Source organism: Saccopteryx leptura, chromosome 13 (assembly GCF_036850995.1).
Source record: "Saccopteryx leptura isolate mSacLep1 chromosome 13, mSacLep1_pri_phased_curated, whole genome shotgun sequence".
Classification (NCBI taxonomy): Eukaryota; Metazoa; Chordata; class Mammalia; order Chiroptera; family Emballonuridae; genus Saccopteryx; species Saccopteryx leptura.
The window spans coordinates 44,119,597-44,133,495 of NC_089515.1; the positions used below are offsets into that span (position 1 = coordinate 44,119,597).

General features: G+C 38.2%; 1 protein-coding gene and 2 non-coding genes across 6 annotated transcripts in view; 1 reads left to right on the plus strand and 2 right to left on the minus strand.

Annotated features, from left to right (window-relative positions):
• SCAPER (S-phase cyclin A associated protein in the ER) overlaps window positions 1-13,899 on the minus strand; it is a 312,151-nt gene that overhangs the window by 180,374 nt on the left and 117,878 nt on the right. The window lies entirely within an intron of this gene.
• LOC136385129 (U6 spliceosomal RNA) lies at window positions 12,643-12,747 on the plus strand. The gene has a single exon (XR_010747738.1). It is a non-coding gene; the product is annotated as a U6 spliceosomal RNA (small nuclear RNA).
• On the minus strand, window positions 12,905-13,034 carry LOC136385183 (small nucleolar RNA SNORA38). Its single transcript, XR_010747784.1, has one exon. It is a non-coding gene; the product is annotated as a small nucleolar RNA SNORA38 (small nucleolar RNA).

A 13,899-nucleotide genomic window follows, 5' to 3' on the forward strand; every position in this document is an offset into this window, starting at 1 on the left:
GCCAACTTTGCTCCCATGGAGCCTTAGCTGCAGAAAAGGAAGAGAGAGAGAGAAAGAAAAGAGAGGGGGGAAGGATGGAGAAGCAGATGGGCACTTCTCCTGTGTGCCCTGGCCAAGAATCAAACTCAGACTTCTACTCGCTGGGCCGATGCTCTACCACTGAGCCAGCCGGCCAGGGTCTATAGTTAAAATTTTAAACACATTGTTTATTATTTCTCTATGATCAAATCAGAAAACAGAAATTCCTGGGTCATAGTTTACACATATTTTTAAAGGTTTTCATGAATATTCCCCAACTAAACAACCAAAGTGTGAAATAATTTATGCACCTACAAGTGATGTGGCCAAGTGCCTAGTGTTTCTTGTTTTGTTTGTAAATATTGATACATCACTTTATTAGGTGAAAGACAGGTATTAGTATGCATGACCGTTTGTGTTTTATCTTCTGTGATTTAAAATGTGTTTCTTCTCTATCTTTCTAGAAATACATTTCAAGTTTTTATATATTTGCTTCTAGTGGCTTGTATTATGTTTTCACATTTTGTCAGAAAGAGATCACATTTGGTGATAAAAATGCTTTTGGATATGATTCAAAATAATTAGTGGTCATTTTTCCATTAAATGTGTGAAGACTCTAAACAGGAAGATTTTGAGATGGTTCTGCAGATGGAAAGAGTGCACAGAGCAATACTGAGGAGTGGTGCAGAAAACGATGAAATATTTCTACGAGGAAATATTAGTCAATATAATGCTTATAACAGAGGATTCTGAGACAGTGGTAGCAAAGTTTTAGATTCTCTCTATATCACCATATAAAAGATAAAGAGCTGTTACACAGCAAAAGTTAAACCCACAGAAAATATTTACAACAAAATAAGATGATAGGGGATCCCCAAGTCCCCAACTACAAAGAAGTAGGTAAAGACAGGTCAACAGACTTTTGTTGTCTTTAAAAGAGAAATCGAAGGGAAATAATAGAGTGAATAATGAACCTGAGAACAGAACTCTGAAAAAGAAAGTATTCCACTGGGGCTCAATAGGCCACTTTGAATAGCATCCAAAACAGAGGGTGTGCTCACTCCAGCGGTGGGTGAGGGAAAGGCACCTGGTCACGGAGGTCTGAACTGTCCGGTGAAGGCTGGCCCCTGTGAACTCTTAAAACTGAGCCACAGAGAAACTGCTAAAGAGGAACTGAATTGAGCAAACTATAAATACTAGAGACCGGGGCGGGGGACTTAATAAAAGTAGAACAAACAGAATCAGGAAATTTTAGGAAGCAATTTATTATGTTTTTCATAAAAACAATAGAAAGAGTTCTATGAACTTAGAATAGCTACCCTAAATCATAACTCATTCTAAAAGTCTTATAAAACTAATTCCCCATGAAAATAAGCAACAGAAAATTATCAAAGTCAAAATTAAAAGAAAAGTAAAATAAAGAGAATACTAACACCACAACAAAGAAAAACCATGTACAGAATAGATAAAAATGTAACCTTCTATTTCAAAATAAATTAAAACAAATAGAAAAAAAATGGTATAAAGCATGACAAAACAACACAAGTCACCATCTTAAAAACTCAGAATTTAGATCATAAAGCTCAAGGAGATTACAAATAAAATACACTGCTCACAAAAATTAGGGAATCAGGGACCAAGCAGATGCTCCAGTACTTTCAACCTTTTGTATACAGTGCATTTTCACCCATGAACTAAATGTTGGTTTTGCATTTCATTTGCATAACTGAAAACTTTCTTGGACTTGTCTGCTTTTCTGATGTTCTTATTTAATAAAAAAAATCAAATGCTTCTTTTAATTGATTCATATTCATTTTAAAATATCCCCTAATTTTTGTGAGCAGTATAAATTATTTAAGAAATAAGATACGATAGAAGACTCATAAGGGTGAATAAAGACAATAAACAATGCCTCTGAGAAATAAAAGATGAACAGGAGAAAAAATTTAAATCAAAAGAAATATGTAAGAATGGTTTGAGAAGAAGTGGAAATAATAAAGACAGGGAAATATGCAACATACAAATAATAGGAGTCCCTGAAAAAGAAAACCAAGGTAAGGGGAAAGATCAAATATTAAAAACTATAATTAAAGAAAACTTTCCTGAAAAGGATAGAATTAAATTGATTAAATAGCCTGACCTGTGGTGACTCAGTGGATAAAGCATGGACCTGGAACACTGAGGTCGTGGATTCAAGACCCTGGGCTTGCCCGATCGGGGCACATATGAGAAGCAAGTTGATGCTTCTGATCCCCCCTCTCCATCCTCTCTCTCTCTCTCTCTCTCTCTCTCTTCTCTCTAAAATCAATTTAAAAAAATCTTTAGATTGATTAAATATATTCCTGAAAATACTGACCCAGAGTGGCTAACACCAAAACATATCCTATTATAATTTCTGGGCTTTAAAAAAAAAATAAAAACACTTTGGGCATGTAGAAAAAATAAGTGAGTTACAAGGAGAAAATATGAGATTCTCATCAGCCTTTTTGGTAGCAATATTTTTTGCCAAAAGAAAATAATATATTTAGTATTTTCAAAGGAAGAAATGTGAGCTATGAATTTTATATCTGGACCATGAAAGGCACAGATAAACTGCTATCTACATAACAAAACTCACAGAATATTATTTTTCTAAGAACTTCCTGAAGACTCACTCTACTGTGGAACAAGCCTCAGAGAACCAAAGTGACCAGACAGTAGGACTACTGGCAAGCATTACACAGAAACTTACAGAACTAAGACTAAACTACTAGTTAAAAGCTAAAGAATATATTACATAATGGTTGCATCTCAGTTTTTTTTAAATCATATTACTATAAAAAAAAAAGATGAAAGAATGGAGAAAAACATAAAAAAAATTTAAACTATTTTCAGTAATTACCACTAGTGGCAGTATTAGTAATATTACTCTGAGACCACTGTGTATAATGTGGGGTGAAGTAAGGAAGACTGAATATTACTATTCTATTATTCCCTGTGCCTTTGATACTGAGTGCTTGGTATAAAATAAAAGCAATACAGCCCTAGCCAATTGGCTCAGTAGTAGAGCGTCAGCCTGGCCTGTGGAAGTTTTGGGTTCGATTCCCAGCCAGGGCACACAGGAGAAGCAACCATCTGCTTCTCCACCCTCCCCCACTCCTTCCTTTCTATCTCTCTCTTCTCCACCCGCAGCCAAGGCTCTACTGGAGCAAAGTTGGCCCAGGCACTGAAGATGGCTCCATGGCCTCTGCCTCAGGCGCTAGAATGGCTCCAGTTGCAAAGGAGCAATGCCCCAGATGGGCAGAGCATTGCTCCCCGATGGATTTGCCAGGTGGATCCTGGTTGGGCGCATATGGAAGTCTGTCTCTCTGCCTCCCTGCTTCTCACTTCAGAAAAATACCAAAAAAAAAAAAAAAAAAAAAAAAAAAGGCAATAGACACGATACAGAGAAAGTACCTAAACCCATGCAGTCTTGAATTTGAATTTCAAAAATTCATGAGCCCATTATCTTTAAATAAATAACAAATATATGCAAACATTTATTTGTATATAAGTGTGTATGTACTTATACACATACATATCACATACCTTTTATTTATTTCCTAATTTTGTTCATAATGATCAACCCAGCAATGAGCATCCCTGATTATGCTCCTAAAATACTGTTTCTCAGTTAAAGTAATGAGGTTTCTTAGCAGAAGAACTCATCATGAGCCTAAACATCTTCCCATACCAACAGGCAAGATAACAAATCAAATTCAGGCCCTGGCTGGTTAGCTCAGTGGTAGAGCGTCAGCCTGGCATGTGGGAGTCCCGGGTTCGATTCCTGGCCAGGGCACACAGGAGAAGCGCCCATCTGCTTCTCCACCCCTCCCCCTCTCCTTCCTCTCTGTCTCTCTCTTCCCCTCTCACAGCCAAGGCTCCATTGGAGCAAAGTTTGCCCAGGTGCTGAGGATGGCTCTGTGGCCTCTGCCTCAGGCGCTAGAATGGCTCTGATTGCGGCAGAGCGATGCCCCAGATGGGCAGAGCATCGCCCCCTGGTGGGCATGCCGGGTGGATCCCGGTCGGGCACATGGTCTGTCTGCCTCCCCGTTTCCAACTTCAGAAAAATACAAAAACAAAACAAAACAAAAAAATAAATCAAACTCAGGCTCATGTCAAAAGCGTTTGAGAGTAAATTTGAAGAGGCTCCCACTATCGAAAGATGGCATAATTTGAGGATCAAAAAGGAAATTTTCAAGTGACTGAACTTCATCAAAAATGTTTATCCATGCCTAATCAGACAGTAGCACAGTGGAAAGTGTCAAACTGGGATGCAGAGGACCCAGGTTCAAAACTCCGAGGTTGCCGACTTGAGCTCAGGCTCACCAGCTTGAGCACAGGATCACAGACATGACCCCAAGGTCACTGGCTTAAGCCCAATGGTCAATGGCTTGAGCCCAAGGTTGCTGGCTTAAGCAAGGGGTTACTTGCTCTGCTGGAGCTGCCCTCACCCCCTAGTCAAGGCACATATGAGAAAGCAATCAATGAACAACTAGGGAGCTGCAACAAAGAACTGATTCTTCTTATCTTTCCTTTCCTATCTGTTCGTCCCTTTCTCTCTCTGTCCCTGTCACACACACATACACATCAAAAATGTTTACCCATGACTTTATAATTAAATGTACATTTTAAAAACTAATTGGATGCCTTTGGGAAAAAATATGAAACCAATTCATTATCTTGAAAACTAATAAATAATCAAAATTTTATCCTGCCACTCAGTAAGCAAAGAACACACGAGGGAAAGCATTTCTTTATAAACGTATTCCAAATAACAAATGAAAATGAAATGCAGAATTGGAATATCCTCATATCCAGGAATCAATCTAGTTACCCATTAATTAATGGCCTAAACCATATTTCCCTATGTATAAGACAATCTTCAACCACTGTATAAGACGCACCCAGTTTTTACACCCCAAATTTTTCAGAAAAAAGTGCATCTTATACATGGGGAAATATGGTATGTCAATACCACAAAAAGAAAGACAATCAGACATTATGTTCAACCTGATGAAAGAATTCAACACCAGCCATAGTTTTTCCAAATGGGTTGAACCTTAGTCCCATTAAGCCTCTACATCCCGCTGCCCAGGTCACAGAAAGGACACAGCAACACCCTGTTCTGGAGCAGCCTGCACAGTCAGAGAGTTTTAGCAAGCCACACAAGTCCTTTGCTGAGGCCTGAAGTGCCCAGGCCCTCTGACAGTAAGAGGGGCCATGTGACTGAATTCTAAATCAATGGAGTGTGAATGTACGCACAGTGTCTGAAGGCCCATTCACTTTCTTCCCCTTCTGCAAACTGGAACATAAAAGAGCCTATAACACAGCTGACCCTGAAGGGGAAGGAATATCTTTGGGGATGACAGAGAGGGGTCCCTGAAAAGCCACATGGCATAGAGCCACCCAGACAATGTAGACTATATCCCTCACACTGTACTATAAGAAATAAAATTCTATGTTCTCAAAATCATTGTATTGCTGCTGCCTTTATTGTAGCAGATTAATCTTTTCCCTATCTAATGCAATTATACAAAAATTAATGTATAACTATATATTATATATCTTTGCATATTTACATGCGTGTGTGGGGAGAAAATGACTAATAAGACAAAATATTAAAATTTTTTACTAGATGATTGTGACAAATTCTTTCTCTACTATAAGAAAATCTTTTTAAAAATAGGTATCATGAAGTGATATCTAGAATTGACTTCAAAATAACATATATTTGGGGACAGTGGATGAAATGTCAATAAGGCAGGGTTCACCATAAATTCATCTTTGTTAGGGCTCAGTGATGAGAACATAGAGGTTCGTAACAGAGTTCTATCAACTAGCTTAGAAAATGGTTATTTTTTCCTGTAAGAAAAAATAATTTGTACACATGAATCTTAAAATTGTGTTTGGCTTACCAAAGTAAATGAAACCACAATATTCATCTCTCTCTGGTATCTAAGAGCTGACGTTAAAATGAAATTAGCACATGTGCACATTAGTGCCAGAATTGTGCATTGCAAGTATGAAATCTGTTGTAAGAACCAAAGACAATCTCCTGCAGAAAAGATCCATGTTAAGGAGGTGCTTTACGAAAAGAAGTGTGATGCTCTATTTGCACTGATCCAATCATCTTCCTTACCCAGTTCTGTTACGTCTGAGGTTATGGGCCAGGGCACAGGTTACCTGGCAATTACCTGGGCCTAGAAACAATGCTGACCAAAAACTGCCAGGCTCTGCTTTATGGAGTCAATAGAGATGAAGGTTCTCATGCTTTTCACTTCATACCACAGCCAAATCTGTGGTGACAGGAAATACACCAGCAGAATCCACCCACTAGCTGGTAGGCTCTGAAACTGATCTGGCTGCTCAAGATCTGGCTTCCTGTATACCTGAGCAATTCTGCAATCTGTGGACACAGACCGGCAAGCAGCCTCCCTCCCACTCAAACTATTCTCAGCAGTGGTCCAGTCCATAAAATCTTGTTGCTGAATTACTCTTTATACTCATTATTTGAGATTTCTGATATGATTTGAGCTGTCTTGAACCCTGAAACTTAACCTTTAGGCTCCAATCCTTGATGACATCCATCCTTAAAACCCCAAGGAGGCAGGCCTGGACAGTTGGTTCAGTGGTAGAATGTCAACCTGGCATGTAGAAGCCCCAAGTTCAATTCCCAGTCAGGGCACACAGGAGCAGCATCTGCTTTTCCTCCCCTCTCCTCCCGCAGGCATGGCACAACTGATTTAAGAGTATTGGCCCCAGGCGCTGAGATAGCTCCATAGAGCCTCAGCCTCAGGTGCTAAAAATAGCTCAATTGCAAGCATGGGCCCCGGATGGGAGCATCAGCCCCAGACAGGAGTCGCCAGGTAGATCCAGGTCAGGGCACATGCGGGAGTGTCTCTTTGTCTCCCTTCCTCTCACTTAAATAAAAAAAAATTAAAAACCCAAGGAACTGGTGAGGATCATAAAAATGTAGCAATCTCATGTCTTCTTCTGTAAAATACTGCCTGCTTCAAGTTCTCTATGGTGCAGGCTTTTCAGACACTGGTATCCCAGCCTCTGTTCTCTGAACAACCAACTAATCTCAGAACCCCAGTCTGCTTAATATTTAATAAAATGCTCAAAAAAATAATAATAAAGATACTTTAAATAATTTTACTTCTGAAAAATTACTGTAAGGAAATAGAAAAGTATCAAAATATCTCTTTATAAATATATTCACTGCAGTGAGATTAACAACAAAATGTCAGAAGTAAGGAATTGATTACATAAATTATGGTCCATGCATCAATATGAAACTGACTATATAGATTTCATTAATTTTTGAACAATACCAATATTTAAAATATTCATCATATAATAATAAATATAAGTTCAGGATTCAAATCTATATAATGCATTTTATATATAAATCAATGTGTAAGATTTATATGTTCATATAAAAAAGCAGAAAATAATTAGATCAAATGTTAACAGTAGGCATCATTTTTTCTCAAATATTCTACAATTAATATAACTTTAATTATTATAAAATTAATGCTAATAAGAGAGTGCAAGAAAATGGAAGCTCTTTAAAGAAAAGAGGGTAAATTTGTATAAGGTACGCTTGCTTTAGGCTTACTTGTGCTGGGGAAGAATGACTATAACTGTGTAAAAATACCCTCATCTTTTTGTATTCACTAAAAATTCTACTTATTATGCCACAGGCACAAGGAAAAGCAAAATATACTCTTGAGACACAGTATCTATGATTTACTTGGTCCTTTTCAAAATATGAATCAATCAGGACCAGAAATCATCTCAAAGGCCAGTTGACCTCCTTCCTTCCTGATACCACTGGAAATATACACTCCTGCCCACAGAGTCCTGCTCTCCTGCTAATGAGTTAGAAAAGACTCTTAGTTGGCCTTTCTATTTGACACTGTTTATTCTACATAAGCGTTAATAAAAGACAGTTTTGCCTTTAAGCACAGAAGCGCAGACTGATACATTAGAAATAGCACTAAACTGTAAACCAGAGTAAATTCTGCAACTCATGACAGAATGACTTCTCTGGGCCTCAGTTTCCTCACTAGTAAATAAAAGCATTAGACAATAAATTTTAAAGTCTCCCCTTCAAACATTCTAAGAATCAATGAGGAAAGACCAAAGCTAATTAAGTATGGCTAATTTCATACGCTTCCAATAAAAAGTCTAGTTTTTAAATCACAATTGTGACTTGTCATCTAAGCAACATTGCTACAATAGGAAATACTAATAAATGTATATAAGGAAACTAATATTATACAGACATGATCTCATCAGAGTTTATACTCCTCTCATTCTTTTAATTACCTTTTATGGCATCCTAGACCAAAGCTCTGGCCTTTCTAACATAATTTACTACATTAAATACTGAGGTTTATGATCCTGATATTCTATCAAACTCCTCCTAAAGGTTCTCATAATTCCTTATTTTGTAAAAGAGGCATGAAAAAAATTAAACTATAGATAGGGTCATGATCTCTGGGAAAGAATGTAAAAGTTCTATAAATAGAATATATAAGGAAATACGAATGACACAATATAGGATTACTCCCATTTTTATAGCTCTCTCAAGTGTTACCTCAGAATAAACACATTTCATAAAATGCGGCCCATTGAGACATCGAAGGAAATAATCTGTTTCCCATTATTTTGAAATATTATAATACAGAACTGAGAATTTTTAAGGATGTTATCCTTCCTAGATCAAAAGGGTTTAAAGGTCTCTTTTGAAAAAAAAGGACCAAAGCTTCATTACAATAACAACAAATATATTTTTATTTGAAAATTAAAAAGTGTTTCTTCTTTAATAGAAATGCAATGTCACGCTCAAGAGGCTTATTTCTCTAGAGCCAAAAGTTTGCTTTCAAGAGCAGGGTGGAGATGGCTGCATTACTGAATAGATAAGAAAATAACGTCAGTGTTTTCACACTTTGTTTGGAAAACCATTTTTCTTTCAATATCATCCTGTATTTTCTCACATTTGGAGTCTACAATCCCATGATATTAGTCCTTTCCAGAATCAATTTTTTTTTTCTTAAATTCTTAAAGATATTATGAGGCATTTTGCTCTCTTAAGCCTGCTTGGCACAATAACAAATAAGATAAAGCAGGCATTTTATATTTCCTCCTGCCTTCCACAAAAACTGAAGGGTTGGGACTCGTTCCCCTTGTTTCTCTGGGAAGAATGAGGGTAAGAAAAGAGAGGCATAGGAAGAAGTAAAGAGTAAAAAAATGAAGGTGTCTGGGAAGGAACAAAGAAGGAAATTTAGAAGAAAAGGAAAAGCAGATGGGGGAAAAAGAAGAATAAGAAGAATGCTCAACTAAAATTAGCATGACATTTTAAAACAGCACATTATCATATATTTGGAATACCACCACCTTCACAAACACAGTATGTTGAAAATAAACTATAGTTTAAGCTCGTTAACATTTAATTCAATACTTAATATGTGCCGAGGGCTTGTAATAATTACTTAAGTTAAAGAGGTATGATTCTCTGGGTGTCAGAGTTTTACTCAGAATAAGACCAAAAGAATCTGTAGGAAACAATTATTGTCACTGCTGTCACTCCTCCCTAACGCTATTCCAGCAGGCTGTTCTTCAGACAGTCATGAGGAAAGCTGGTGCGTAAGTACTGATTTGCTGGACGGCGCTAGCCATATCAAATAAACTATCTACTTACATTATCTGAACACTATTCAAAAATGAAAGCAACATATACAAAACTTAGTTTATTTATATTTAAGTGAGTGTGTAGAGACTTGTGAAACTACAAATTTATCAGAGATAGCACTAATTGAAGAAGGTGCTCATGGGACAGTATTTATGTTTCCTGGGCACCTGGATGAATGCAGAATGCACAAGCAGGTGCTCAACAAATGCTTAAAAAATAAAATACAAAGTTTGAGAGTTCCATTATATTTAAATACAATTTAAAATTTTATCAAACAGTACATCTGAGATAATCTAAAACATAATGCCTTTTATCAAAGCAATGCCCATTGTGACAGCATCATTTTGAAAAATTAAACACATGTAACAATGACAACTTTATAGGCTATTTTAATTATACAGAAGATTCAACTCTGCTAAGTCCAATTTCTATAGGCATAAAATACACTTATGTTTTTATATATTACAATCTATGTATTGTATTGCTGGAGATGACAGATGAGAAAATGAAGCTAATGAAATACTGTGGAAAGGGCATTGTGCAAAGAGAAAAGGCCATCTTCTGATAAGGACAATGGTCCACCATCTGTCCCCTTGTCACTCAGTGACAGTTACAAATACTCCATCAGTTTTCTGGTGGCTGAGGATGATAAATGAGGTAAAGACTTCTGCAGATTCTGATGTTCCCTTCTGATCTAATCTGAGGTCTAATAGATGGCTCAAAGCAGAGCCCAGAGTACAAACTGATTAATTTATCATTCTGTGAAGACAGAAAGAGGTCTGAGCTCACTCCTACAACAGGGAATGGTTTGGCTGCAGTGAAGCAGGCTTGCAAGGCAAGGTGTATTCTCAGGATTCTCAGAGTTCAAATACAGCAACTTAGATTACCATCACTCTTCATCCTTAGAAATCACTTCAGTAATATTCCAGTAACAATATCACCACGGAGCACAAATAACATCATCCTTCCCATGCAAGACCAAAGGAACAATAATGCTCAGAGACAGTTGGAACTCTTCAACTGGGAGTGGCCATCTCAGACCTGGGTGACAAGGGCTTGAGGGCTTTGGCGGCTTCACATCATACTCAATAGCACCAAACCAACATTCCTTTCCACCAATTAACTTTAAATGTTTTGAGAAGGATAGTACATGTAAAACTATAAGTGAATAGTGAATAGAATATAAACTAAATGTTATATATATAAAAATATAAATACAAAGTAAGAGGATAGAAAAGTTACCACTCTCACATCAGATAAAAGAGAGCTGGAATAGCTATCTTTTTCCTTCTTTTTTTTTTAGTGAGTGAGAAAGAGAGAGCGAGAGCGAGGGACAAACAGGGACAGACAGACAGGAAGGGAGAGAGATGAGAAGCATTAATTCATAGTTGCGGCACCTTAGTTGTTCATTGATTGCTTCTCATACGTGCCTTGGCTGGGGGGCTCCAGCTGAGCCAGTGACCCCTTGCTCAAGCCAGCAACCTTGGGCTTCAAGCCAGAGATGATGAGGTCAGGTCTACAATTCGACACTCAAGCCGGCAACCCCGCGCTCAAGCTGACAACCTCAGGATTTCAAACCTAGGTCTTCTGCATCCTAGGCCAATGCTCTATCCACTGTGCCACCACCTGTCAGGTTGGAGTAGCTATCTTAATACCAGACAAAGTAGCAAAGAATTTCACAGGGAATAAAAAAGATTATTTCATAATAATTAAGCAAGAACACATAAGAATCACTAGTAATTATATACCTAATAACACATTAAACAACATGAAGCAAAACCTTTTTAAATTGCTAAGAGAAAGTTTAAAAATTTAAAATTTAAATCAAAAGTTCAATATCCTGCTCTCAAAAAATTGATAGAACAAAAGTAGGCAGAAAGTCAGCAAGATACAGCAAACGTGGTGATGAATATGTTCACTATCTTGATGGTTTCATGGATGTATGAATGTGCCAAAACTTATTACACTGTAGACTTAAAAATAAAAACATGTGCAGTTAATGTGACAGGTATACCTTAAAACTCTTTAAAAACAGCAACAAATTTCCAATTTGTATGAATCTGAGCACTATAATACTGAGTGGAAAAAGTAAAGTCCAAAAGGATTACATAGAGCATGGTAACCTTTTTATGGAACAGACAATAATATAAAAGTACACTTTTAGGTATACTGAGGTAAACCTAGATGCAAAAATAAAACTATGAAGGGGACACTAGAGACAAGCGGGAAGAAAGGGGAGGACATATCAGGCATTACTTACCAAAATGAGGTTTGCGATATTAGTACTATACAAAAGTAGTATTCAAAGAGAAAACAGTTAAAGAGAAAAGTGAGATGTTTCATATTCTTAGAAGATAAAATTCATCAGTAGGATAAAATATGTAAATAGTTATGATTGTGATGATAAAACTATGTGATACAAATATCAAAAAATAGAGACATGCAACAATAATAGTATATTAGCAGTCTTTCCATTTTTTTTTTTAAGATAGTTCTAATTTCTTTTTTATTTATTTATTTATTCATTTTAGAGAGGAAAGGGCGAGACAGAGAGAGAGGAGAGACAGAGAGAGAGAAGGGGGGGAGGAGCTGGAAGCATCAACTCCCATATGTGCCTTGACCAGGCAAGCCCAGGGTTTTGAACCGGCAACCTCAGCATTTCCAGGTCGACGCTTTATCCACTGCACCACCACAGGGCAGGCCAGTCTTTCCATTTTTGAGAAAAGGATATTAATGAGCACAAGAGTTAAAAAATAAAAACATTTGCATAACAATGAACAAATTTGACCTAATTATAACGTATTAAAGCTATAAAGAAAACCAATAAACTCCCCACAGTAGATCTATCTAGCCATACTCTCTTATCATAATATAATAAAAGTTTAAATTAAAAACAAAGAATAATGCTCATTTTGGCAGCACATATTTTAAAACTGAAAAATGCACAGAAGATTACCCTGGCCCCTATGCAAGATGTCAGTCAAATTCATGAGTCACTACACACTTTTTTTTTTTTCTTTCTGGGGAAGAGGTGGGAGAAGGTTAAAGACCCCTCTCAGGGAGACCTAACAGCATCCGACCTCTCTCAGAAACCACCCCTTCCTCTGCCCTTAGCAGTCTCTGAAATCCTACCGGGAAGGCTGAGAGGTGTTCTACCCAAGCATTCTATGTGGGATGGTTGATCTTGAGCCTGCACAGAGCAAGCTGGCCCCAGACCTCTCAAGTCCACATTTCTTTGCCTTCAATTCTTACATGTCCAAAGACAGGGAACGATAGACATGCCTTTGGAGGAGGATACTACACACTTTTAAACACATTCACTTGTACATATAAAACAAAACAAAAGGCTCTGCCACCCTTCTAATCGATCACCTTAGAAATACCTCTTTGTTTCGCCTGACCAGGTGGTGGCGCACTGGATAGAGCGTCGGACTGGGATGCAGAGGACCCAGGTTCGAGACCCCGAGGTCGCCAGCTTGAGCGAGGGCTCATCTGGTTTGAGCAAAAATCCCACCAGCTTGAACCCAAGGTCGCTGGCTCCAGCAAGGGGTTACTCGGTCTGCTGAAGGCCCATGGTCAAGGCACATATGAGAAAGCAATCAATGAACAACTAAGGTGTTGCAACGTGCAATGAAAAACTAATGATTGATGCTTCTCATCTCTCTCCATTCCTGTCTATCCCTCTCTCTGACTCACTCTCTGTCTCTGTAAAAAAAAGAAAGAAAGAAATACCTCTTTGTTTAAAAAAAATAAAAACTGAAACTCAAAATACTTTTTTTTTTTTTTTTTTGTATTTTTCTGAAGCTAGAAACGGGGAAAGACAGACAGACTCCCGCATGCGCCTGACCAGGATCCACCCGGCAGGCCCACCAGGCGACGATGCCCTGCCCACCAGGGGGCGATGCTCTGCCCCTCCGGGGGGTCGCTCTGTCGCGACCAGAGCCACTCTAGTGCCTGGGGCAGAGGCCAAGGAGCCATCCCCAGCACCCGGGCCATCCTTGCTCCAATGGAGACTTGGCTGCGGGAGGGGAAGAGAGAGACAGAGAGGAAGGAGAGGGGAGGGGTGGAGAAGCAGATGGGCGCTTCCCCTGTGTGCCCTGGTTGGGAATCGAACCCGGGACCTCTGCACGCCAGGTCGACGCTCTACCACTAAGCCAACC